General features: G+C 44.1%; 1 protein-coding gene across 6 annotated transcripts in view; it reads right to left on the bottom strand.

Annotated features, from left to right (window-relative positions):
- GSK3B (glycogen synthase kinase 3 beta) overlaps positions 1-26,222 on the bottom strand; it is a 233,238-nt gene that overhangs the window by 174,139 nt on the left and 32,877 nt on the right. The window lies entirely within an intron of this gene.

Genomic DNA, 26,222 nt, shown 5'->3' with positions numbered 1-26,222 from the left:
ACACCTCTACCCCGATAGAACGCTGTCCTTGGGAGCCAAAAAAATCTTACTGCGTTATAGGTGAAACTGCATTATATCGAACTTGCTTTGATCCGCCGGAGTGTGCAGCCCCCCCTCCCCCCCCAGAGGACTGCTTTACCGTGTTAGATTCAAATTTGTGTTATATCGGGTCGCGTTATATCGGGGTAGAGGTGTACTAACAAAGTAGTAGACAGTCTTATAGACAAGCCTGTTTATTCTGAATTTGCGGAACATACCTCAGAATTAATCTCTTGCTGCAGAATTAACCTCCAGAACCTCATCTTATATGTTAAAAAAGTTAACATTTATAGCTCTCATAGTTGCATTTCGCCATTGATAACCCTAAAAATGTGAACTGAGCACAACACAATGAGATCTGCCCAAGCCTGCAAAGTGCCTCAAGTAATAGCTCTGAAGAGGCATGAGCTGCCCCACTTATCTCAGTCAGGACCCATATTCCATTGGCATTTTGGAAAAATGCCACACGAGTCTAGATTTTTGCTGTGGAATTCACCATTTTGCTCCAACCAGTGCCTGACATTTTGTTTTCTGTCTCCTGCTGGGATTTGTTGCTCTCCAACTTTCCTGACAAGGGAGCAGTTACAGGATTACAGCACATGCTCCTTGTAATGTTCCCAAAGAGCCAAGCAACAGGGGATCAGGGATGCAGAACTAGGGTCCAGCTTGCAGCAGAAGGGAAAAAAGGAAGGTGACAATTCAGCAGGAAATATAGACTAATCTGGTTGGGCTGCCCGTAATCCAGCAGAGCAGCCAAAGCCCATGGAAACGATGAGATTTACTAGAGATCTATACTACAAGTACTACAGCTGTAACTACATCACTGTAGTGTAGATGGAAGGGAGTTTTCCATCGCTGTAGTAAATCCACCTCTCCGAGAGGCAGTTGCTAGGTCTACAGAAGAATTCTTCCATTGACCTAGCTTCATCTACATTTGACCTAACTACATTGCACAGAACATCAAATTTTTCACAGCCCTGAGCGATGTAGTTAGGTCAACCTAAGTTTCAGGTGTTGACCAGGTCTTAGCAAAAGGACCTATTCTTTCAGATGAGATAGCATTTTAGAAGCTGGATTCACCAGCCTTTCATTACTGTTACAATTATCATGCCTGGATTCCTTTTTAATAATATTAGTGACCCACAATTGTAAAGTCATTGGGCAAAGTTTTCAAAATTATCTAAATTATTTAGGAGTCAATGTCATTGAAAGTCATAACTCTGAGCTCCTAAAGTCATTTTTGAATGACATAAGGGGACATAAGCCCTAAGGCACTTAGGTGTTTTCAAAAATCTCTCATATAGACCAGATATACCACTACAGTAAAATTGGTGTAACTACACAGGGATAACATGGGGAGTTGTACTAGTGTAACTGTATTAAATTCACACCTTAACTTACACATGTATAATTTTCTTGAGTAGACATGTCCTTAGATGCTTTTGAAAACGTTACTAATCAGCTTGCTCTGATAAGTGCTACAATATCCAATTGAGCAAGATTTCTTCCAATTTATTAGGGCCAATAAATTAACACCGTTCAACTGCAGAAGACATTTCCAAATATTCTAGGCTGCTATGCAATTATAATACAAACATAAGCATACACAGCAGAAGCATTATCTCCCCACTGAAAAGGGAACACAAGTATGGAGCCAACACACATCCTTTTTTCTATGGCATTGCGAAGGAATTCCTGTATGGTTGGCTATGGAGGATCACTTCAGGTTCATGGTTTGTCTACTGTATCAGTGATAAATTCTTCACCAGATCTTGGCATTCTGGGTGGATATGCGCAACTGCCATGGGTAGAAGGCAGCAAGAATCCTTTTTGGGAAAAGAACCTATTAGGTACTGGGTTGCAGGGGGCAGAGGCAGCAGGTCCGAACCCCTTTGCCTGTGATGGGTGGCTGATACTACAGTCTGCCCCAGTAAATGGGGGCTAGATGGAGACTGGGCAGTAGCCAAGACTGAGGCGAAGTGGGGATAGTGGGTGGGGGTTCCCCTGGGAGGGGAAGACCCAGAACTGTGGGGGTACTGCCAGGGGGCAGCACCCAGAGAAAAGGGCACTGGGGTCCTGGGTGGGACACAGGGCCAGTGGCAAGGCGGATCACCGGCCTGCAGAGGTCGCTCCAAGGCTGGCACAGCTAATTCCTGAGGACAACCAGCAGGAGGCGCCGCAGAGGTGAGTCTGCACAGCTACACCCTCCCACCCCCAAAACCAAACTTTCCAATGAAGCAAGGAATAAAGAAATAGTGATGTTGCTGTAATGAGGGGACAGGTCTTTCAGTTTAATGATTCCCAATGATTGGCCCCATCTATTTTTAATCTTATTTCACTTGCTGATACTGGAAAATTATTCTCCTGCCCTTCCCCAAGTAACTCCTGATTTAAAAGATCAACAGGGAGCAGTTGTCCTCACAAACCTCTAAATCAGTAAACAAAGATGAATCCAATAAATAGTGAGTTTATAGAGGGTTTTTTTTTTTAATACTTCCAAGAATTTAAGAATGCACCATCATCACTAAAATATCTAGGCACTAAACCATACTTAATAATGGAAACCTAGACCTTTAAATACAGTACTAGAATGGTATCATAATGAAATAATATTAATCATATCAATGCCACCGTGCCTAATGGAATCAGGACAACACATTCTGCTTCTAAAAACTAGCTAATAAAGGTACACCACCAGGATTAGTGAAAGACTACCTTGCATGAAACTTTAAAATTTAAGAAAACTCATTCTCACACCACCACACAAACATTTCTCTGAAGATCCCAAAGTTGGAGTACTGTACCAGTGCATGAAAAACTGAAAGTGACAACAAAGAAGAAAGCAACTAGTCATTTATACTGTCCTAGCTAACAAGAAACACCACCTATAATGCAGATTTATTAGTTTCATAATTTTCAGTATGCTAATTTAACATTTTTTAGAAACACAGACTATTTTAAATGGCAACCTGACACAGTAGCTAATGTATATTTTAAAAGTCTGAATTAAATTAGAGGTAAGGCAACTCATCGTAGAGATTTTTGGGTGAAAGAGTTAGATTTTCCTCCTTTCTGTTTCACAGGAGGAAAAGAAGAATGACGAATACTTTATATCTGCATTCTCTTGACACACTGAACTATCACCACAGAGGTAACCAGATCAATCCAGAGCAATGCAATTTTACCTGCAGAGTGGAACTGAAAAATCCTTCACAGAAATAAAATCTGTAACCAAATGGAAGTGGCAGAGATTAGCCAGGCAGCCCACCATTCAAAACCATTCCACTTGTGTGACAGTGTTTTTTTCTTTATGGATCCTTATATTGCACTCATCACTGTAATATCCTAGCACTTTACAATAGTGCATTAAGCAACATAACTAACACCTGCAGATATTATGGACAGACATTCTCCATCACTGACCATTTTTAAAATCAAGATTAGATGTTTTTCTAAAAGATCTTCTCTAGGAATAAATTTGCAGAAGTTCTATGGCCTGTGTTATACCAGAGGTCAGACTAGTTGATCACAATGGTCCACTCTGGCCTTGGAATCTATGAATCTAGCTCTCCTATGCCAGGCAGCTGCCAGTCACACACTGTCAGACTTAGCAAGACTGTCATCACCAGGTCAATCTATAGGTACAAACCATCAAGCCTGATTTGACATGTTACATAAAAATTAGCATCCAATGTTTGCCTATGTGTTTTTCCACTCTGCCCATTGACAGAGGGATAAATAGAACTCAAGACTACGGAACACCCCTAATTCCCTGTTCCAAAGGCTTCCATATTTGCAGATTATGCTCCTCAATATATTTAACCACCCTAAGGGTGATGAGTAAGGCTACATATATGTCATGGAGGTAACAGAATCCCTGACTTCTAGAGATCTCACTGACATTTTCTGCTTCAGCCCCAGAGGCTGTGGGACTGGAGCTGGCAGCCAGTTGGGCCCCAGGAGGGTTCCAGTGATACGCGACAGACTCGTGGGGTGGGGAGGACACACACGCCTCGGGCGAGCGGCTGGGAGTATCCCGTTTTGTCTTTGGGAAATATGGTCACTCTGCAGCTCCCAGTCACTGTGGGTGAAGGCTCTCCCCCTCCCCCCCGCAGCTCCAAGCCACCATGGTAGCAGGGGAAACCATGGAGTCACAGCAGCAAAAGTCACAAACAGGTGTGACTTGGGAGTGGACTACATCCACCCTGATTGAATTGGCCCTGTCAACACTGGTTCTCCACTTGCGAAGTAACTCCCTGCTCTCCATGTGTCAGTATATAATGCCTGCATCTGTAACTTTCACTCTATGCATCCGAAGAAGTGAGGTTTTTACTCACGAAAGCTTATGCCCAAATAAATCTTAGTCTTTAAGGTGCCACCAGACTCCTTGTTGTTTTTGTAGATACAGACTAACACGGCTACCCCCTGATACTTGACAAACAGGTAGTGGTTTCCATGATTTTTTGTTTATTGCCCATGACCTGTCCATGATTTTTTACTAAAAATAACCATTACAAAATCTTAGCCTTAGTGATGAGCAATACCTAGGTACTCAAATAAGAAATCCCCAAGAAGGCTGCAGAGTCCTTTTAAAAAAAAAAAAAAAAGGCACACAGCCTGCTTTCTCCTGTGGGGTTCATGTCCCCATGAAATTTAGCCCATCAGCTACTGGAGAAGGGATGAAGATCAAGCTTAAGAACAATTTGCCACCACACTATAATAAGCCTCAAACTAGTCTGGACCTCTCACTGTTACCTGACAAATCACATCCAGGAACTGATGAGGCTTCTCTGCCTGTTGAAAATACAGGCACTACAGCAATGGAGCCGAATCCTCTTGGCATAGACTTTTGCAGTGTTGACTAACTTGCCTGACTTTGAAGTCAAAGGAGACCTGCTTGTCCCTTCTCAGGAACTGGGTTTGTAAAGCCTCCTGTGAGGTAACAGCCTTCTTGCCCGCACAGATTCAGTGCAAGGGCCCTAAACATTAGCCAGAGACTCAGGAATGGGCTTTAATAAGATAGAACAAACCCTGGGAACATATATCTGCCTTCAGAAACATGGAAGAGCACACACAAAACTTAAATCCACCTTTCCAGTCCAGAACCTTAGAGGCCTGTTTGGCATGACATAGAACATCAAAGGACCTTGGATCCAGACTAAACAAAAGTACACAATGGCAAAGTTATTTACAACTAGTCAGTAATTCTATTTAACAAGAAGAGTTAGAGTTTTAGATAAAGGCCATGTGTGAAATTGTTCTGGGCATGGAGAGGTGGTCCCTACACCTGCCTCTAGCCAGGATACAGATGAAACTATGGTAGCTGGAGGCACTTAGCTCTTTTAAAGCCTAAACTCAGAACACCTGGTACCAGGAGAGGGTGCTCATATAGCGCCAACAAGTACTGCTTTCCAGAAGGCTCTCAAGTGGACACAATCCACAAGTGGGAATACACACATCCCATTTTAAAGAACAATTTGGCACTGCACCACATTCCAAGCCAATTTTTCATCTGACAAGGTGAAATTACGTGCTGAATCACATTTTTCCTTTAAGCACATGTATATTGAACCACCCTTATCTAATGAGTCATTTGTAGCAAATGCCAGCAAGGAGGTTGGGCCCCAGAAACATGCAGCCATCACATCAGTTCCAGCCTGAAAACTTTGCTAGAGCACCAGAACACAGTTGTAGTGCCAAATAAAGAATGGCATGAATACATTTCAATTTGCAAAGGTACATGTCCTGCTGTCCATTACTTTTACTTGAGTAATAACATGGACAATTTCAAAGGATTAAAAAAAAAAAAAAAAAAGGCCAGTTCAAGCAGATATGCAATTTGCTACTGCCATTTATACTTATTGCTAGTATTCAATCAGTGACTCAGTTGAGAGTCATTCCAGAAATGTGAGCAATGCTAGCGCAGCACCATATTCTGTTAACAAGCCCAATGGCAACAAGGCAACACCCATCCCGCATATGTTTGCCCACTCTATAATGGCATTATATCCAACCATGAGGCATGAGGACTGCAGCCACAGCAGCCAATGCTTGAATGTATTTTGTAAAGAGAACAGCAGGACATGTACCACATAGCTAGGTCTCTTCTCCTTAGTGGCTTTAATACAGGACAGGGAGGTGGGCTACGGAAAGATGGAAGGGGTAAAGAGCTCTGTTCCTCATTATCCAGAGAACTGTTTTTACTTTAGAATTTATGTAAATATAATCCAGATACTATAGTGAAGTTCACAACCAGAAAAAAAAATATTTTTTTGTTGCTTTAGGCAGCACAAATTCGACAGAAAGGCAAATTATGCATCCATTTGCACTGCATTACACATGGCCTTGTGCATAATTTAGGTCCAATATGCTTCATGCTGCAGTACTGGATGTGGGCTACGAAGGCTGCATGACTACCTTCATTATAACCCAGTTTTCACCTTCAGAGTTTTCAGAACCTTTGCTTTTGGTCATGCTTGGTTTCAGCCTGTCAGTTTTCTTTCAATATTTTTGATACCTGACTTATATCTTAACATACCCCCTAATATAAAAGACACAGGGATCTCACAGACTCCCACTTGACATTATAAAAGCAGTTCCACAGAAGCTAGACCATACAACTTTAGTGATAATTAGAACATCAACCAGAACCTTTCAATAAACTCTGATGTAGAAAAGAATAGGACAAGTAGATGCTAAGCTAAACATTGGAAGTCTTGACTAATACAGCAGTATCTAAAAAAAAATAAAAAAAAAAATTGCCCCTACTTGATACTCTGTGCCAGTCCAGACATTTAGGACCTAGTTAAGCAGTTATTGTGCTTGAGCATGGGAAAGATTAGCATCCAACAGCCAAACACCTCTCTGCCAAAGGTCACATCTGTGGAAATAAATACATTATCTCTAGCATTTAGGTTAGGTATGGCCTGATGCCCCCTCTGGCTGTCTTAGAGATCTACAGTAAAGACACTTCTCCAATGTCAGCACACAAGGATTCTACTTAAAAAAAAAATAAAAAATAAAACGAGTCCTTATGGCATCTTAGAGACTAACAAATTCATTTGGGCATAAGCTTTCATGGGCTAGAACCCACTTCATCAGATGCATGGAGTGGAAAATACAGAAGCAGGTATAAATACATGAAAAGATGGGAGTTGTCTTACCAAGTGTGAGGTCAATCTAACGAGACAATTCAATTAACGACAGGATAACAAGGGAGGAAAAAACTTTTGTAGTGGTAATGAGTGGCCCATTTATTTTTCCTCCCTTGGTATCCTGCTGTTAATTGAAATTCTGGCAACATATCTTCTGTTCCCTCTCCTCCTCCTTGGTGGATGAGGGAGGACTTGAGGAGGGACAGATGGAGCTTACTGCATCTCCCTCATAGGTCCTCCTGATCCTGAATTTCACTGTGCTCTCTGGTCCGATCAGGTTTGTGATGGTTTCCCTTGAAATGCTCTTCATGACGGGTTGGAAGGTGAGATTAGGGCTACCAACTGTAGGAGTCTCACTACTGCTTGAATGGCTCCTTCTCCCCATCTGAGCCACCCTGACAGGTAGAGCCCTGCAAACCAATCGGATCCAAGTACAAATGCTGAGTCCAGATTGGGTGGGAAAACAACCAAACCCTCTCGGGCATGCCTCCCCACCCCGTGGGGTAGACATGAGGGTGGCTGCATGCCATGCTCCTGCCAGCTGCTGCCACCTCGCTGCTCTGAGTGCACTCTAAGGTAAGCATGCTGATGAGTCCCAGAACTACTCACTCCACAACACACAATGTGCAGAGGGGCAGCAGACGGCAGGCGCAGGGCATGGAGCCACCAGCAAATGCAGCCACTGCCACATCAACCCCACGGGCAGAGGGAGTTCCACAGGAGGTGGCAGTGATGGCACTGATTCGGGGGGGGAGGGGGAAGAGAAAGGTTGAGTTGGGTCAGAAAATTAGGCCCAAGCAGACCAATACTGCTAGGGGCAGGGAGATGCTGAGGGTTCTCACTGGAGCATCTACTATTTGAATAGCAACATGCCCTGCTCTCCTGAGCTGCTTCTCTAGGATGGAGCATCCAACTGCCCAAGCTGAGCCTGGCACAGTTCCTCCCATTGCTGCAGTAAATTGCTCTGAAACAGAGCAGCTCTCTTAGTGGATACTTTGTTGCTTTCCTGCTTCTGCCACTGGGAGTGTGGGGAAAGAAACAGGCAGGGTATTTTGCATACTTAAAGCACTGGGCTGGCGCTGTTTGAGAGAGGGCCTCTAAGGCAAGAGGGGGTGGGAGGGAAAAGGGAGCCGCAGCTGCTCTATTCCACATCTGACCCTCCATAGCTGGACAGAGCTGTGCCCCACTAGACTGGCCCTGTAGAGGGTCAGATTCCTCAAAGACAGGGCTGTGCCTGCATCTGCTCTTTCCTCCTTAACACTCAGTGTGGGAACAGGGGATGCCTTTGGGATGGTGAGTGTGTGCGCACCAAAAAAAAAAAAAAAAAAAAAAGTTCAAGCTGCAGGTGCCCAGGCTGGCAGATCTGTGCCAGAGTTGGAGCTGAGCTGGCCTAGGCTTCTCAAACAATGTCCTCTTACCTTCAGATATGCACTTCGTTAGGGGAAACTCCTCTTTGCTAACCAATTCCTCAGTATTTGAGCCACAACTGCAGTTGAGGCAAAAGAATCCAGCAATGCTAGGCTGATTTGGGGCCTGGCAACACTTGCAGTTCCTGACCCCAAACTGGCACCTGGCACTCTTGCCAGGGTCAGCCATGCCAGGCGTTGAGACACAGGGTAGCACAGCACAAGTATGAACAAGCACCCTTAAAGAAGTCAGTGCCTCACATGGACCGTCAATGTAGCTGCACACAGTGGTGTTGCAAGGAGTTTTCTAGGCCTCTAGGCCTACTTCCCTTTACTCCTTCTAGGTAGCTTCACTGCTAGGGAAACAGGCCATCCACCTGCTAGAGATGGAAACAATTTGAGAGGCTTAAGGAGGTATGCCACAGGACTTGGTGTACTGTCTCCATCTGCTGGCTGGGAGGACCTATAAACCAAGCAACTGCTATAGAAGAATGAAGTGAGATAGGATGGCTTAAGTTTGAAGAGGAAATATACCTTATTTAAGAAGGGTGGTAAGATACATACTTTTCCCATTTTAGAAAAGTCCACGCTGACCTCTAAAAGTGTGTGTGTGTGTGTGTGTGTGTGTGTGTGTGTGTGTGTGTGTGTGTGTGTGTGTGTGTGTGTGTGAGAGAGAGAGAGAGAGAGAGAGAATATGAATCTTCAGCAAGGACTAGTCCCTATGAAAGTAGGAAAACATTAAAATTACAAAGTTATAAGCAATTGGTTTGTGTAAAATAATACATATTACATATAGTGATTTACATCTTCAGAGCACTGAAAATGGAGAGACACTGCCAATACCCTTCAACAAATGTTTCTATTATTTTAAATTTCATTGGAAACAACTGCTTTTAAACATCACCTCCACTGCAGCGTCTGCAGTCATGAAAATGTGAAGGTGTAACTGGCCTCACCAATTTTTATTGATAAAGATGAGAGAAACTAAACTGAATAAGTAATGGAGAGTAAAAGTGAATTTTTAAAATCTCACTACAGTTTTGACAGACCTTGAGAAAGTTACCAGAGGACTAAACCTGGCCAGAGGAAAGTAGAATTAAATTATCAGAAACACTGATTATGACAGATCTCCACACCCATATTATTGACTGCAGAAATTGGGGGGGGAGGGGGTAGTAAAAATCTCTACTTTTTATATTATAATATTAAACAAATTTATATTTTCTGAATTTTGGAGTAATTTTTAGGTGTAACACGTAAGTGAACAGGCTATCATGGGCACAGAAGACCCCTGATTTGTCCTCTCCCCCATTTAAAAGACATTTAAGCCTATCTATGCTGCTTATTTTTATATCACTCAAAGGACAGGGGTTCAGTATTTCTTATTTCCCCCTTCTGTAGAAGACATTGGGTCAGCCTGAAGGACTTACTCGAAAGCAGCCATGGGGGTGTTTCCTTCTTACCCAGATCCCCAACATAGCAAGAGTACACTGCCTTCACAGTTTCTCCAATCTCTTTCTAGCCAGATAATCTGGACTGTGATTGGAACAAGAACTCTTCTGAATTGCAGACAGGGTTCCATGCTACCATCCAATAGCCAGCTCAATTCTGGAAATCAGTTTGCATAGGATTATTTCCCCAGGTAAAGATGTTTTTCTGTGATGCAGTTACTGAGAGTTTTATTCCAAATTCACTAACTGTACATTTCAGAATTACACTCATTTAAAAGTTAATGTAGAAATTTATATTTTTCCTCCTGAGGTTTGCATTTCACTGCTGTATTTTATACATCAAGTTTGGTTACTTAAAAAAATTTTTTTTAAAAAGCTATAAGTGACTGTCACTGGATGCGTTGGTGTTAACTGGGATGCCCAAAACAGACAATTTTAGTCACAATTCCCAAATGAGACTTTTACACCCATTTTCTCTCAAAGTTGTTGAAAGAAAGCAAAATTAACTTTGGGGGTTTTATGTGAAGTAGGGTACCTATTGGGTTCTGGGAAGTGGGCGGGCTGCTGAAGGACACCTCCCCAGCCTAAGGGGAGGATCTACAGGACCTGGAAACCAAATGATTTTGGGGGACAACTAATGAAATAGGAGAGACAGGAGTGCGGTCAAAGGAAGGGAGCCTGACGGGGACACCGAGCAGAGAACCCCGGACAGCGCCCACTGCTCTTCAAAGGTGTCAAGGGAGCCAGTGGACGCCGCCCAGAGGAACTCTGCCCGGATACGTGAACGGACAGAGGATCAGAAACAGGCCCCACAGTCACAGGAGTTTCCATCAGCCAACCTCCTCTCCCTGGTTTTACAGATGGCCATTTTAGCCAGGGCCAGGAGGAGGTTGACCAGGAGATCCCGCGACTTTATGGGGCCACGGATAAGGAGCGCATAGAGAAGGAGGTGCGGGGAAAAGTGCAGCCAGAAACGCAACATAATATTGGTGAGGAGCCGGTATAGGGGCTGCAGCCTGGCGTACTCCAAGTAAACATGCGCCAGAGTCTCCCTCACGCCGCAGAAGGGGCAGGTGTCTAGGACGGGTAAACCGTGCCAAAAACACGCCCGTGCTCACAGCCGTATGAAGGAGCCACCAGCTGATATCTCCAGCGGGCCTCGGGACCAGGGTGGAATATAGGCTGGCCCACCGGGGCTCCTCACCCTCTAGAGGTGGTAGGTGGTCTCGCCACTTTGTGTCAGGGTGGGACACGAGGGTGAGGAAGTGAAGGGTGTGGAGCACGAGCGTGTATAGATGTTTCCGTGGCACGGTCTGAAAGCAGACCGGCTGCAAGTCGTGCAGCTGGCTCATGGAGAAGGAGCAGGGGGGCCGGTTGGGTCCACGGGGCAGGGGCCCGATGAAAAGGTCCGGAGGGCCTGGGGTGCCCTTGTGCAGGACCCGGTCGAGGTAGGCCCGAGTAGCAGGCGGCAAAGCGGCCCTCACCTCCTGAAGTACGCGCCGGGAGTACAAGGCCTAGAGAACCCCATATGCGGAACGAGCGTCAGGGGATCCAGCCAGTCTCCCCGGTCATAATCCAGGAGGTCTCCGACTCTGGTAACTTCTGCCAGGACCAACCTCTGGCGCACCGAGGGGGACTCCGCCACCTGCACACGGAGCTGGGGATTGCCTAGCAGGGGTTCCGCGAGGAGATCTGCCCCCTCAGTGGCCACCACGGACCTGGTCGCTGACAACAGTTTCCAGGTCCGGAGGAGGTCCTGGTAGAAGACCGGCAGCCCAGAGAGGTCTTGCGGAAGACCTCTCGGATCGAGATAAAGGAGCTGTCGGTCGTATTGGAGCCCTCAGAAGCAGCGTAGGAAGGCGTGTGCCAGTACTCTCCTCACTGGACTACCTGCACCATAAAGGAGCCTCTGCAGGGCCTAGAGGCAGAAGACATGGACCTGAGTGCGTAGGCACTTCAGGCCCTGCCCTCCCTCCTCCAGGGGCAGGTGGAGGACCCCTGCAGAGACCCAGTGAAGTCCTAGCCAAAAGAACTCCAGAATCGCCGTCCGGAAGTTGGCCAGGAAGCCCGGGGCCAGGACCAGGGTGTTGAGCCGGTACCAGAGCACAGACAGGACTAGTTGATTGAGTACCAGTGCCCTCCCTCGAAGGGAGAGGCACCAGAGTAGTCCTGTCCATTTCCGGACCCACTCTGTCACCCTGCCCTGTAAACCATGCCAGTTCTCCGGCGGAGACGGATGTGGGCAGAGAGGTAAACGCCAAGATAGACCAGCGGATCCGCGCTCCGCCGGATGGCCTGAAGCGCAGGTGAGAGGGAGCTCGCCTGCCACCCGTCCCCGACCACCAGGCCAGAGCTCTTGACCCAGCTGACCTGGGCGGAGGAGGCCGCCGAGTACACAGTCTGGCAAGCCTCCACCCACACCAAGTCGCCCGGGTCCTGGACCTCGAGGAGCACATCGTCAGCGTACGCCGACAGGACCAGCCGCAGCTCCAGCTCCCGAAGCACCAACTCTGTCAACCTCCTGAAGAGGAGACAGAGAAAGGGCTCGATCGCCAGAGCGTACAGCTGGCCTGAGGGGGGCACCCCGCCGTACTCCCCGCCCGAAGCTGACCGGCTCGGTCAGGGTCCAGTTGAGCCTGACCAGACACACTGCGGAAGCACACGGTACCTGGAGAAAACCCACAAACTGGGATCCGAAACCTAACGCTCGCAGAGTGCCCAGAAGATACCCGTGGTCCACCCTGTTGAACGCCTTCTCCTGATCCAGGGACAGGAGGGCGAACGACAGACCATCCCTACACCCAAGCTCCAAGAGATCCCGGACCAGATACATGTTATCAAAGATGGTTCGACCCGGGACTGTGTAGGTCTGGTCTGGGTGGATCACGTCCTCCAGCACGGACCACAGCTGCAGCGAGATGGCCTTCGCTACGATTTTGTAGTCCGTGCTGAGGAGCGAGACGGGACGCCAATTCCGTAAGTCGCAGAGGTCCCCCTTCTTCGGCAATAAGGCGAGCACGGCTCGCCTGCACGAGAGAGGGAGGACCCTGCTCTGCAAGGACTCGGTCCAGACGGTGGCTAGGTCCGGGCCGAGGACGTCCCAGAACCTGTGGTAGAACAAGTACATTAATCCTTGAAGAACTGTGACTTAAACCAAAACTAACTTATCAAACTCTTTAACCTTGTTTAGTAATCGCTTTAAATTTCAATTCCTCAACTTGTTCCCTGTATGAGGTGGCCAACACAGTGAATTACCTAATTTCATTTCTTTTGAATTGTTAAAATGAGGAAAACAAAGGGAAGCAGCATAGGTTTAACTTAAATAGCAAGATGTCCTTTCAATGTTTAAAATATATTAGCAATATCTTTCTTCATTAATTATTTAATAAATTGGTGTCAACGGTATCTAACTGAATTGAAAGACATTAAAGGTGCATCAGCAGCACTATCTGCAGTATGCTCCTCCCAACCCAGTCCTTCAATTTAAGTAGTGGAGGACAAAGGGAGAGCTTTTGAAACTAAGCAGGAATCCCTACCAAGTCTTCAGCCAGCTAAGTTTCATATGCAAGGGAGGGAAATTGAGGACTAGATAAAGTTTCCAAACAGAGGTCAATAGTACAATAAGCAAGGGTCTAAAAGAAAAATTGAAAAAATAAATTAGAAATGGTTTAAGCATTGTACTTCAGCTGACAGGGGAGTTAGAGGGATTGGAAAACACACTACAAATAATGGTCTTTCAATGTCACTTATCTAATGTGACTAATAAAAACAAGAACTGTGCACTTTAGTAAAGCTGAGTCTACCAGCCAAATATGCAGTATTATGACTTACTCTGATGCTTGTCTTAAACTCCTAGATTCTGGAGCTATGGGATTACATGAGAAGCTCGGCTTTCATTTAAAACAAAACAAATCCCCCGCCCCCGAAGTTTCTAACTTTGATAGCGAAGGGAAAAAAAAGATGGAAAACCTGGCCAGATATACCCAAAAGGTTCAAATACCAAGAGGCAAATAAATACCCTCAAATTTAAAAAATTTAAAAGGCTTCTCAAATATTAAGCTAACGTCATGATTTGGAGGGGAGGAGGAGGGAGTGCCTGGCTCATGATTTTTTGGCATACGCATTTTGGCATACAAGCCTCTGGTTGGTTGGATTCCCACAATTTACTGCATGAAGTCTGTGCCTTGGATCCCCTTCTGTAGAAATTAGATAATACTTCTCTATCTCATAGGAGTGCCTAGAAGCACTTTGAGATCTACTGATAAGAGCTAGCTAGGTGGCATAATAAGTTACGAGTCATCCTCTACAGTTGACTATAGTATCAATTAACAGGATAGTGGCTTCATCTCTGAATGGGTCCGAGGACACATTACCTCAACTTCCTTGAGAGCCTTTCAGGCAGTCTCCTTGGCGAGAACAAAAACTGACTTCGGCATGGAAAGCTGGTTGTCACACTCCAAGTAGCTGCTACTGGGCTACAAACTGCTTATCAGGTGAGTCAGCTGACGGAGAAGGCTGAGCCATAGTTGACACATGCCACCTGTCTCCTCACAGAGGCATACAAGACAGGAGTTTTCTCTCTAGTGCAACCTACCTACGGCCTTGGCTACACTCGGGACTTCCCAGCGCTGCCGCGGCAGCACTGTGAGGCGCGAGTGTAATCGCACCGCCAGCGCTGCGAGAGCTCTCTCGCAGCGCTGTATGTACTCCACCTCTCCGAGGGGAATAGCGTGCAGCGCTGCAGGCGCTGATTACACTGGCGCTTTACAGCGCTGTACTCGCTGCGCTCCCGGGGGGGGGGGGGCGTTTTCACACCCCTGAGCGCAGCAAGTTGCAGCGCTGTACAGCGCCAGTGTAGCCACAGCCAAAGAGCACCCCCAGCATTGCTAAAAAGGAAATAAAAAGCCCACATGGTCCACTGGCAAAGAGCTACCACTAAATGAGCCTTTCCCCATGAAAGATGGGGAGAGAGAAATGAAAAGCAACTCCCTGTAATTATCAAAAGGAGGAAACTGCTGTGAAATCAGTGTTAACATCTTTATGAAAAGTAACATCCACTTTCCATCCACTCTTCAGGCTCAAAAAACCAATTTTATTACTTGCCTCTAAAAATAAGAATTGTCACCTCTTACTTAGACAGACATATAAAGATGTGGCAATTTGGAACAGACAGGTTGTTTATTCAGATAATGGCAAGCAGAAGAACTGATTCTTACATAGATTTTGGATCCCTCTATTGGCTTCCGAAGTCTGTCTCTTTCAAATGATTCTTCCATAGCTCACCATGTTATAGGAAATACTAGCATCTTATTAGCACTCAGACTGAAAAGTAACTTGCTGCCTTTTTTTGTTTGTTTATTTTTTTAAATTAAGAAGCTAATCCCGAAGAGATTTCTAATTCATCCTCTGGGAATGAAGATCTAAACTGATGCCATGAAATGCAAAACAAAAATACCCCAAGAATTGTCATTGCCTAATTCAGAATTAGCTCTGACTACCAATCACTTGGGGGAGGAGGGGGGGAGGGAAGAGGGCTGTGACTCCTGGGTCTGACGATTGCCACCTTTCCCCATGAAGCCATGTCTCAAAAATCTTTTGCACTGTTACAACAAAATTCCTTAACAATTTTTGTGAGTTTACTGTGCCAAAAAACACTAAAGAGCATTATAAATTTGACATTTTTAAAAATGTGAAACTACCAGAATTAAGTTCTACATAATGATTTAAAGTCATGAAGGATGCAGATAAATTTGAGAGGATTCAGAGAAGTGCCACAAGAATGATTAAAAGATTGAAAAAACAGGTCTTACAGTGATACTCAAAAGCTCAATCTATTTATTTTACCAAAGAGACAATTAAGGGGTGATTTGTTCACAGTTTATAAATACATGAGGAACAAAATTTTGATAATGGGCTCTTCAATCTAGCAAAGAGCTAACAAGATCCAATGGCTGGAAGTTGAAACTACAAAAATTCACACTAGAAATAAGGCAAAACATTTTAGAAAAAGTGAGGGTAATTAACTACTGGAACAATTTACCAAGGGTTGTGGTGGATTCTCCATCATGGCAGTTTAAAATCAAGACTAGACTTTTTTCTAAAAGATCTGCTCTAGTTCAAACAAATTAATTCAGGACATTCTGTGGCTTGTGCTATGCAGAAAGACAGACCAGATTAACATAATGGTCCCTTCGAACCGTATAATCTATTTATCAATTAAGTGCATATTTCTCAGTTCCATACAGTCAAATATTATTACTGAATGTTTACATTTGGAACGTTGTCTCTGCAACCCAGAAGGCTACAATCCAATTTTATTTATTTTTTAAAAAATAATAGCTTAGATTATTGTGACAGAGCTCCTTCTCCGCCTCAGTGGGTTCCGCGCTTCCGCTTAGCAGCAGGCCAGGATATTCCTCTCTCCCTCAATTTCCTCACGCCCCTGGGCTTGGTGTCCACACCTCGCCTGAGCAGGGTTCCCCCCCAGCCGCCTTGACAGAGTGGGTGGAGGTGGGGGAGTGGGAGGGGAGAAGACGAGGGGAGCCTCTTAGTCTCTGTTAGCCCCTCCGGGCGAGGTGGCAACAGACCAGACACCCGGTTCAGTCTCTCCCATCTGGAGGGGTCTCTTCCTTCAGATTTCTGGGGCCCGGAAGGGCTGTTTGCCCGCCTCTGTACCGGTGGGGTTTCCCTCCAGATGCTTGCCAGCATCTGCACCACCCAGCTCTCCAGTAGCTTGCCTTCCTCCCACAGCTCCTATCAAGTGCCCCTATCTGGCTGGAAGGGAGGCTCTTAAGTTCTGGCAGGCCCCTAGATTGGCCCCAGGTGTCGTAATTAAACTGAAGCAACCCATGCTCAGTTACCAAGGGAAAAGGGATCTGCTTATCCTGGAGCTAATATACTTGCCTTCCTCATCACTCTCCTGTATCGGTCTGGCCTGACCTCGTCACATTATATAGAAAATTTCATGATTTTCATAACATCAGGATGAGTCACAAAACTTTTGTGATCTCAAGGTTGAAAACTACTGACCCAAACTGAACTATGACTTACAGAAAAGCTCCATCAAGTGGAAAGTGAGGAAAACAGACAGGCAATCCTGCAGCTAAGTTGTAAAAGCAGCACTATTCACTATCATCCAAAACCAGCATCCAAGCTAGCATTTAGAGAGACAGTATAAAGATAATCATGCTGCTGATCTATAAGATCACTGAATGGAAACTCCCTGTCTGTTCAGGAAGAAGTTTCTACCCTAATCAGATGAACCTATAAGTTCAAAGGGACACAGCAACTCTTCTTCCACGTAAACTTCAATACATTTCCCACCTGCCATGGCTAGTTTGAGCTTGTTTAACTCATTCTGCGCCCTTCTCAAAAGTAGTATTGGAAAACCACCAGCAGCTTATCAGATAATGATATTCAGGGCTTGTCTACGCTTACAGCACTGCAGCAGCACAGCTTAGTGAACATGCTACCCATGCCAACAGGAGAGCTTCTTCCATCAGCGTACGTCCTTCACCTCCCCACATGGCTGTGTACGCTACAAGTTCAGTCAGTGTAACTATGTTGCTCAAGGGCATGGATTTGCTGTAGTTATAATCAACATAAATTTGTTGTGTAGACCAGGGCTCAGATACCACGGCAGTCAATGTATCTTCAGCACTCACTAACCCTGGCATTGAAACTCCCAGGGTATTCAATGTACATTTACCATTATGCTAAGAGAGCTTCACAGATAAGTGAGACAAGAATTTTGCCCCCTGCAGCTTGGAAAGGATGCTTTTTAAAACAAAAGAAACAGAAGTCAATCTAAAAATAGTGCCTCAGAAGTACAATCCAGTTAAAAATCCTGCTGCTTTTGAGTCATGACTACAAACCTTTACCTGCCAGGGCAGTTTTTTGTTTGTTTGTTTTGTATTTTGTTTTAAAGATAGGGTGTGTAGGTAGAATAGCGCAAAGGTGTTTTGATAAATGTTTCCAGTGCCTCTTACGGTGAGCCTCTGTTATAAGAACAAAATGAATTACCATCTAGACTCCCCACTCCAAGAGATTAAGCCACATCTGGAATTCAGAAGGACTGTCTAGAGATCTACATCTGAAAAAGCTGGCTGCAGTTTTCTATCCAAGGAAGGAAGTTGCCACTCAAGGAAGGATGTCTGCCAGTCATCCAGGATATGAACATGTGAACGCCTTTGGTCTCCAACCAGGCCAGTAAGAGCTCACTAAACTAAACAAATGCTTAAAGGAGATGTTGATACATGGGATAATTATTATTTATATCAGTGTAGCACCTTAAGGCCCTGATCAAAATTAAGGCCATTCTGTGCTGGGCATGTGTGCAAACATATAAGTAACCTTTAGGTCCAAGATTTTCAACCTTGTCTGTTAATCAGTGGCCTGATTTTTCAAAAACTGCCAGTCCAACACCTCCTATTGAATTCAAATGTGTGATCAGCATTTGAGGAAAAAGCAGGCCTCTCATTTAGGAATCTAAATATGGATTTAGGAACCTATTTTTGAAAATCTTGACCTATAAATTCAGAATTTAACTAGCATAGAAGAAAAAAGGCAACATATGCCAAATCTGTGATTTTATCACAAGCCTCATAATCTTAGGTGTTTTGTTTCTAGCAATCTCCTATTTTCTTATATTAAATTGGTGAATTTTGCTCTTATTCAAATGGCCCAATCTTCTATTACTTTAAATGGGGGTGAAGTAGCACTATGACCTAACTAGAGATAGCTCCCCGTATCCCACAGCTTTTACATATGGAAGTCAGGCTTTGCCCAAATAGAGATAGAAACAACAAAAATGGTAGCCAACCTTGAGAGAAGATAGCAGCTCCCAAACTATATGGTTAGGGAACCAGACAGGCAACTGTAGAGAGATCTGGTAATATGGTATGCAGGAGGAAGACTGTGGGAGAGGCAGGGTAACATTAGGAGCAGGAAGATGACTGAGGAGTGATACAAAATTACAGGGAGCAAGGAATATGATGAAGATCGAATGATTTCAAGGGGAAAGGGAAGTGTAGCCCATACAGCCAGCTTTAGCATTTTAGCAAGAAAGGGGCTAACAAAGGTAAATATGGGGGCAAGTTATTGTAGGAGGTGGGTGGGAGACCATGAAAGGACAATGTAGGGCAAGAGACTGGGTGGGGCAGGGAACAAGGCAGAATATTGAAAAAGACTGGCAAGTTCCTCACCACAGGTTTAAGACAACTTAGGAGGTATCCCCCCTCCAAGCAGTAAATAGCAGAGGCTTGCAATTCCGTACACACATTTTAAGTTTAATTTTGAACAAGGCATTGCCTCAAAGAGACTCAAACAGATAGATTTGTTTTAAATTGCTAAGATCTCATGGACTTCTGAGGGCCTTTACTCAACATTTTTGCATGGCAAAACTAGAAATTCCACAAAGCATCTAAATTTCTGCCGCTGAACATCATCATCTTCATAATTATTGAGAAAGGTTGGCTGTTAATATGGCAGAAATGAAGGACAAGAATAAGTCTTCTAAGTAGCAGTACTGACAACCCCAAAGATTCAAAAATCACGAGTCAGACCCCCATACTTCCCCACCCCCTCCAAAAACTGAAATGGTTTTAACAAGATTATATTGTGGTTTTCATCCATCTTGATATTTCAATTCCCCCTGCTCACCCCTTGAGAGCATGTGTGTCAAGTAGCAGTCCCAATGGCTCCAATAAGATGATTTTTGTCCCCTGCTTCAGGAAGTCTCACCCTCACATCTGCCCATTTCTGGGCCAGCAATCAATTCCCACCCACCCCCACACTTCTGCTCCTTCTGCAGCTCCTGAGGCTGTTTGTCCCCCTCTCCCAGGTCTGAGGGTAGAGCCTGCAGCAGGACCCTTCCAGGCTAGGAGGGGCAGCTCTAGAAGCACTTCACTAGCTCTCCACCTTCCCTGGCCTGCTGTTATATGGGGAGATGGAGGGGAGAGAAGGGTGTTGTCCTATTGCTCACAGTTCAGGAGAGGGAAGGCGGGAGCACAGCTGCACTGAAGTGCTGGGCTCTTTTTGCTCCATCTTCCCCGCCTGTGAGAACTGTGTCAACTGCTTCCTGCAGCAGCTGTTCCCCAAGACTTAGGACAGTGGAGAAGGCAGTCAGAGGGGTTACCCGCACCAGGCAGGGCTGATATTTGCAAAACCCCATATCACCATGAGACTGGGTCCAGCGCCAGCAAAACTCATGTGACTACAAATTCACAAGAGTTGACAACACAGAAAGAGGAGTGACTCCTGTTTAGACACTTCAATAGGAAGAACTATAGAAGGACCATTTGGCTTTAAAGCAATCTTTGAAGTAACGCAGCCCTTCCTCCCCCACGCCCAAAACACACAGAAATCCACAGGAAGTTCCTTCACTCTGCTGATTGGATTACAGCTAGTTAGTGACAGAGGAAAGAGAGAACATGGAATCTGACTGTAAATGACCCTGTGGGAATGCAGAAGCAGGTTGTCTGCATGGGGCCCCACTGAGAGGGAGTTTTCCTCTCCTTACCTGACCTTGTTTGCAGGATTTATGGAACAACAACATTATGGTAAAGAGCAGACTGTCAGTGTGGGTTCAAAAATGGCTCTGCTGACATCCCCAAGATAATCACAAATGCTTTGCCATCTAAGTGAAGATCTTGAAAGAAAAGCAGACTAGTGCCATGTACAAATACCCCTTTCAGCATGTCCCCAATGCACTGTACAGCAAAGCCTGAGGCAGCTAAGTCACTGGCTGCATGAGGACAAACCCTGGCATATCCCTTTGGGATGGTAAGATCTGGGAGAAACCATGGTGCAAAAGGAATCTGTGTTAGGTGCTGCCTCCCATTCCTAATGCAAAATTCCTTTCCTGAAGAAGGAGCACTTTAACACCGCCACTGCCCAACCACATATAAAGGTTGGGAATGTACCACTAGACTACACAAGTCCCCAGCCCTTTCCAAAGTGCTTCTGCAAAGACTCTCTCCTGCTAAGCAAAGCCAAGCAGGAGCCAGGGGGAGAAATCTGCTTTTAGAAAAAAAAGAAAGACTTGTTTCCCACAAGAGTGCAGATTGGTGCACAAAATTTAAAGAAACTGAACTAAGCTGGAAAATAGCCCCAAACATCTTAAGTATTTTTATGCCTCCACCATTAAATTAGCATCTCCATGCCTCACAGCCTTTAACATATTTATCCTCATAACACCCCTCTGAGGTAGAGAAGTGCTATTTAACCACATTTTGCAGATGTACAGTTAACGCAGAAAAACCCTCCTTGTATGAAGGCAATTCTAACGATGTAAAGGTATTTCATATCAGTAGAGCTATTCCCAATAAGGAATGGAAGGAGCTATACCAGTCACCATTATACCAGCGTAACTTCACCTACACTAGCACTTATAAACAGTAGAACTTTTTTTTTTTTTAAACCAAAGAAGAGTCACACTCCTAACCGAAATAATTATACCTGTAAAACTTTCACGTGTGGACCAGAACTATATGATTTGTCAAGGTCACACAGGAAGTCTGTGGTGGTACAGAGAATTGAAAGTGGTTCTCCCAAGTCCCAGAGTAGGGCCCTAGCCATTGGACTGTCCCTTCCTCTCAAAATATTGTTGGGGTTCCTTTTTCTCAGCAGAAGGAACTAAATTAAGTGCTCGGAAGAGCTTTTCACTAAACAAGGCCTCCGAACATATTTACTACAGAACAGCATAATAAAGTAGTCTGACTCTTTGTTCTGTCCCACCTATAGATAGTGAGGAAGAATGACCTTGGGGCTAAGGAAGCGGACTGAGACATCCAACTCTACTGGGGATAATGCTTCTGTACCATACAGAGGTGTTATGAGGATAACTTCAAAAATCAATTAATGTGAGACACTCCTATTATGATCACGAATGTCATAGCAAAAACCTATGAAATAAAGACAGCTGCAAACTGAAGTCAGAGAACGTAACTTCTGGCTGAACAGACAAGTTGAAAGCAATGTATGACATAGAAGTCATCTCTCTACATTGGACTTCATTTCCGCTCTAGCTGCTCCCTTGGTCTCCCTACACCTCCTACTAAGTCTGGAAAAGCTTTTTAATCCACACTTGACAACACTTTCCTTCTATTTCAAATCCCTCTTTAAAAAAAGCATGCTGCTCCAAAAGTTCTGCTTAGATCCAAATCGGCATCACCATACACAAGTTATACGGATTGTATTGTTTGTCTATTATGGAGATTTAAACAATAAGCTCTTCAAAAGTGTGTCTTTTATGTATGTTTACTACTGTAAAGTGCAAGTGAACATCTATGGCTATAAGCAGGTTTGCAAGGATTCAATTTTTATCAGTAAATGTCGATTTTGCTGTACATACCAAAGAAAAAATATTTCCATCAATGATCGAAATTTGCACATAAGCAAGGTAAAAAAATGCTGCTTGAGAACTTAGTTTGATTTAAAGATTTTTTTAAAGGCAGGTGTTTTTTTTTATTCACGATTTTTTAATAAAAATGGTGACAGAAAGCTGCTCAGCATTTTGGGATGTCAGAATAAATCCTGAGAGATAGAGAGATTAGTGGGCACAGTGCTTGATGGTGGGGCCAAACGTGCTAGGCAAATCATTTATAAACACTGGTACTTATTTATACCACATGCAAGATGTGGTTAATAAATAATATTCACTTTGTTTTTTTATATCTAGTAGCAAGAAGGTAACAACTGAAGGTAAATGGAACTTAACATTAACCAGGTACATGATGAATCCTTACTCGACCTCCCACAAAGACGATTCAAAAGCAGTCCTCAACTGACAGTCATCCAACCCTCAGCAGAATGTATGAGATCATCATTTCCTATTGTGGCAGCCTGCCACCGTTTTAATGGTTAAGTCACTCACCTAACTACTACCACCACCAGACTCTGCTGGCAGGATTACTTGAGAGGCAAAACAAAAAACAGCCCACTCATGAGTTGGGGCATTAGTCATTTCATATCTTTGCAGTACATGAATAGACTAGCAGACAGGAAGACACTCTAAATAAGGCAATCTGTTAAACAAAAGATTCCCAAATTAAACAATCCAGTTATCCTTCATCAATTAGATCAGTTACATGACAAGATAAAAAAAATTTCTAATCTTGGCATTTAAAATAAATTTGAACTGAAGAGTTCTGTTTTAAATGGGTAAACATTTAACCAGCATTTGAAATACTGCTCTAAAGCTAGACAAGGCAGCAATGAGGGGGAATAAAAATCAATTAAAAGGGAGTTAAAAAAAAGAATTTTATTTAAAATCAGCTTTGTTTTAATTAAGTTTAATTTAAAAAAAAATAGGTTTAGCCATCTATGTTAAGGCCTTAACTTACTACAGTAAATCTATTAAAATAATTTAAGCTGTATACAAAAATAACATTAAGCAGACATGTTCACTTCCAAATTTTAAAGACACTCAAGCCACTGAACTGGTGGAAGCCACTGGCTAAGCATCTGGAATCAAAATTTACTGAAGTGCTAAGCCAACTTTTGATATCAACATGTTTTAAATGGCTACCAACCAGTGAGAAACAACTTTTGTTCACCAAAATAACTGAAAAGTAAAAATGTATAATACAACATAACAATCCATGATGTAAATCAAGATTTCCCACTTGCTGATTTAAATCATAACTAAAATCAGTGATTTAAATTGCTTTGATTAAAATCAATCCATCCTGGCAGCAATACAGTTTCTATTTCTGTCTGCTTATACTGCTACTCTCCCTGGTAGATGTTCTGTGGGAGGATGTGCAATTCGACAGAAAAGACTGAACTATAAACGAGCCACTGCAGTGGCACTTGCTCAAGAGCTGCACAGAGGTTATGAGCTCAGACACTCACTGGCTGGGGCTGATTCAAGGCAGTTGCAGAGACTTGACTACAGATGAATGTCAATTCACTACCATGAAACAGCCAATTCCCATGCTGTAGTGAGGTTTTGAAGGCAGAGGAGAAAAGAGGTGCTAATGTTTTAGGGAAATTACATTAAGACACTTCCCAATAACTTGTACTCTGTACTAGCTTTCATTTTGCAGAAGGCAGGCCTGGGCACTGAAAGTGGGCTCTCTTGCCTCATCAACCCTAACCACATCATACACTTATTCTAAGCAACAGGTAAGACAGCTGTCCTGTTTACTCTAGTGTGTGAATTAAGACCATAAACTGCTGTGTGAAGGCAGTAAGGTACAACGTAAAGCTCTCCCCAAAAGATTATCTACTCTGGAAAAAAGTCAAGCTTAGGTTGGATAAGCTGTACCCTTGGCAAGTATTCTTGCTATGTATTAGGTAGGACCTCATGTCCCACCTAGGATACACCCTGAGCTGCTCAACTGAGCAAAAAAAACACCACCACATTACTTGGGTCTACTGATTTGGTTTTATTACAGACATAAAAGTTATCAGATGTTCAAGCTGCCTTTACTTCTCCATACCCACATTCACCTTTTAACAGAACATTAAATCAAAAACTAACACTGAAGGAAATGCAGCTTTCCTGTAAGTGCTATAGCAAGCAAGAGCAAATACCCTAGCTGAGCTTCCAAGACAGTTAACGAGACCTGAATGGTCTGGAGACTACTTCAGAACTTTAAAGTTTTGAGAAAATATGGTCCTAAATGACCAATAGCTTTCTTACACCAGTCAGAAAGACACCAACACATACTGACATGTAGAGGACTTCAACTAGGATTTGACTGAAAGTCTCATCCTCCTTTCATTCAGTTTCTGGACATATAGTAAAGCAGTTAAAGGATTCAGGTTTTGCAACAGCAATAACTTGGCCTTATATTCTGTGGCTGTCTAAAATATAGATGAAGCTGGCTATTGTAGTACATGACCTGCTATTAGAACAATGACCTCCTTTCCCTCCCCTTCCCCAAACCAATGTGGTTACAATTACTTCAGTCATTTGATAACCGTATGCCTAAAATGCAAACACATTGGGAGCAAAACTGCCTATTACATGTGTCACATCGCTTTCAGACACTTAAAGCAGACTGGTATTGGTTTCACCTCACAGACTATTATTAGCTGTAGAACACACACCGCATCCAGAATTTGCTTTCTAGAAAGGCTACATACCTATCATCCTCGTCAGCGCCATACATTGTAAGTGAGGAAACTTCTACTGTATTCTTAGGGAAGCAAAGTGGGTGAGGTAATTGTGATGGGTTCCCCCCCTCTGGATGCCACCTGGAACTGGGGTACCACTGCGCCTCCCACCCACCAGCCTGGGCTCCCACAAACTCTGCAATGCTGTGACAAGCTGCAGACATACTCCCAGTCTCTCACTTTCACCAGCACACAGGTAGGGACACACCCAGCTCTAATAACATGCAGTCAGGCTTTCTGACCAGCCCCCGCATTGGAAGGCTATACAGCTAGGTCACTAACCAGCTTCACAGGCACGCACAGTATCTGGAGGGTAAACCCAAAATTATACAGTCTTGTGCCGCACAGAGATCTGTACAGCGTAAGCTCATGAAATTTGCCTCCTCCCTCCATGTGGAGGGGAATATACACAGCTTTCTGCCCCAAGTTATGATTTCCACATGCTGGTTTTAGACAAAACAAGTTTATTAACTACAAAAGATAGATTTTAAGTGACTATAAGGGATAGCAAACAGATCAAAGCAGATTACCTAGCAAATAAAACAAAAACACAATCTAAAGCTTTAATATATTAAAGAAATTGGATATGAATAGCGAATTCTCACCCTGAATGTTGTTTTAGGCAGTTTGCAGAGATTCTTGAAGGCAAGCTGCACTTGCTTGCAGCATGAAACTCTAGGACAGGTATTCCTTTCACGGGCTAGAAATCTCATTAGCCTGGATTCAGCCCTTCTCCCCCAGTTCAGTCTGTTTCTCAGGTGTTTCCAGCAGTCTTCTTGGGTGGAGAGTCAGTGAAGAATGAAACATGATGATGTCACTCACCTGTCTTAAATAGCTTTTGCATATGGCAGGAACCCTTTTTCTCTAACTTCTAGTTCCCATACTGTTCAATAGAAAAACGCTAGTATTCCATGATGGAGTCTGGTACCAGGTGACTTGGTCACATGCCTCTGTAGGGCCAAAGCAGCCATGAGTCAGAGGCTGTTTGTAATGTCTTCAGGAAGGCTCCCCGGAGAGAGATTAACATCTTCTAAAACCTATTGTTCTCC

Source organism: Chrysemys picta, chromosome 1, assembly GCF_011386835.1.
Source record: "Chrysemys picta bellii isolate R12L10 chromosome 1, ASM1138683v2, whole genome shotgun sequence".
Taxonomy (NCBI): domain Eukaryota; kingdom Metazoa; phylum Chordata; order Testudines; family Emydidae; genus Chrysemys; species Chrysemys picta.
The sequence above is the reverse complement of the archived record's forward strand: the minus strand, read 5'-3'. Positions and strand labels throughout refer to the sequence as shown.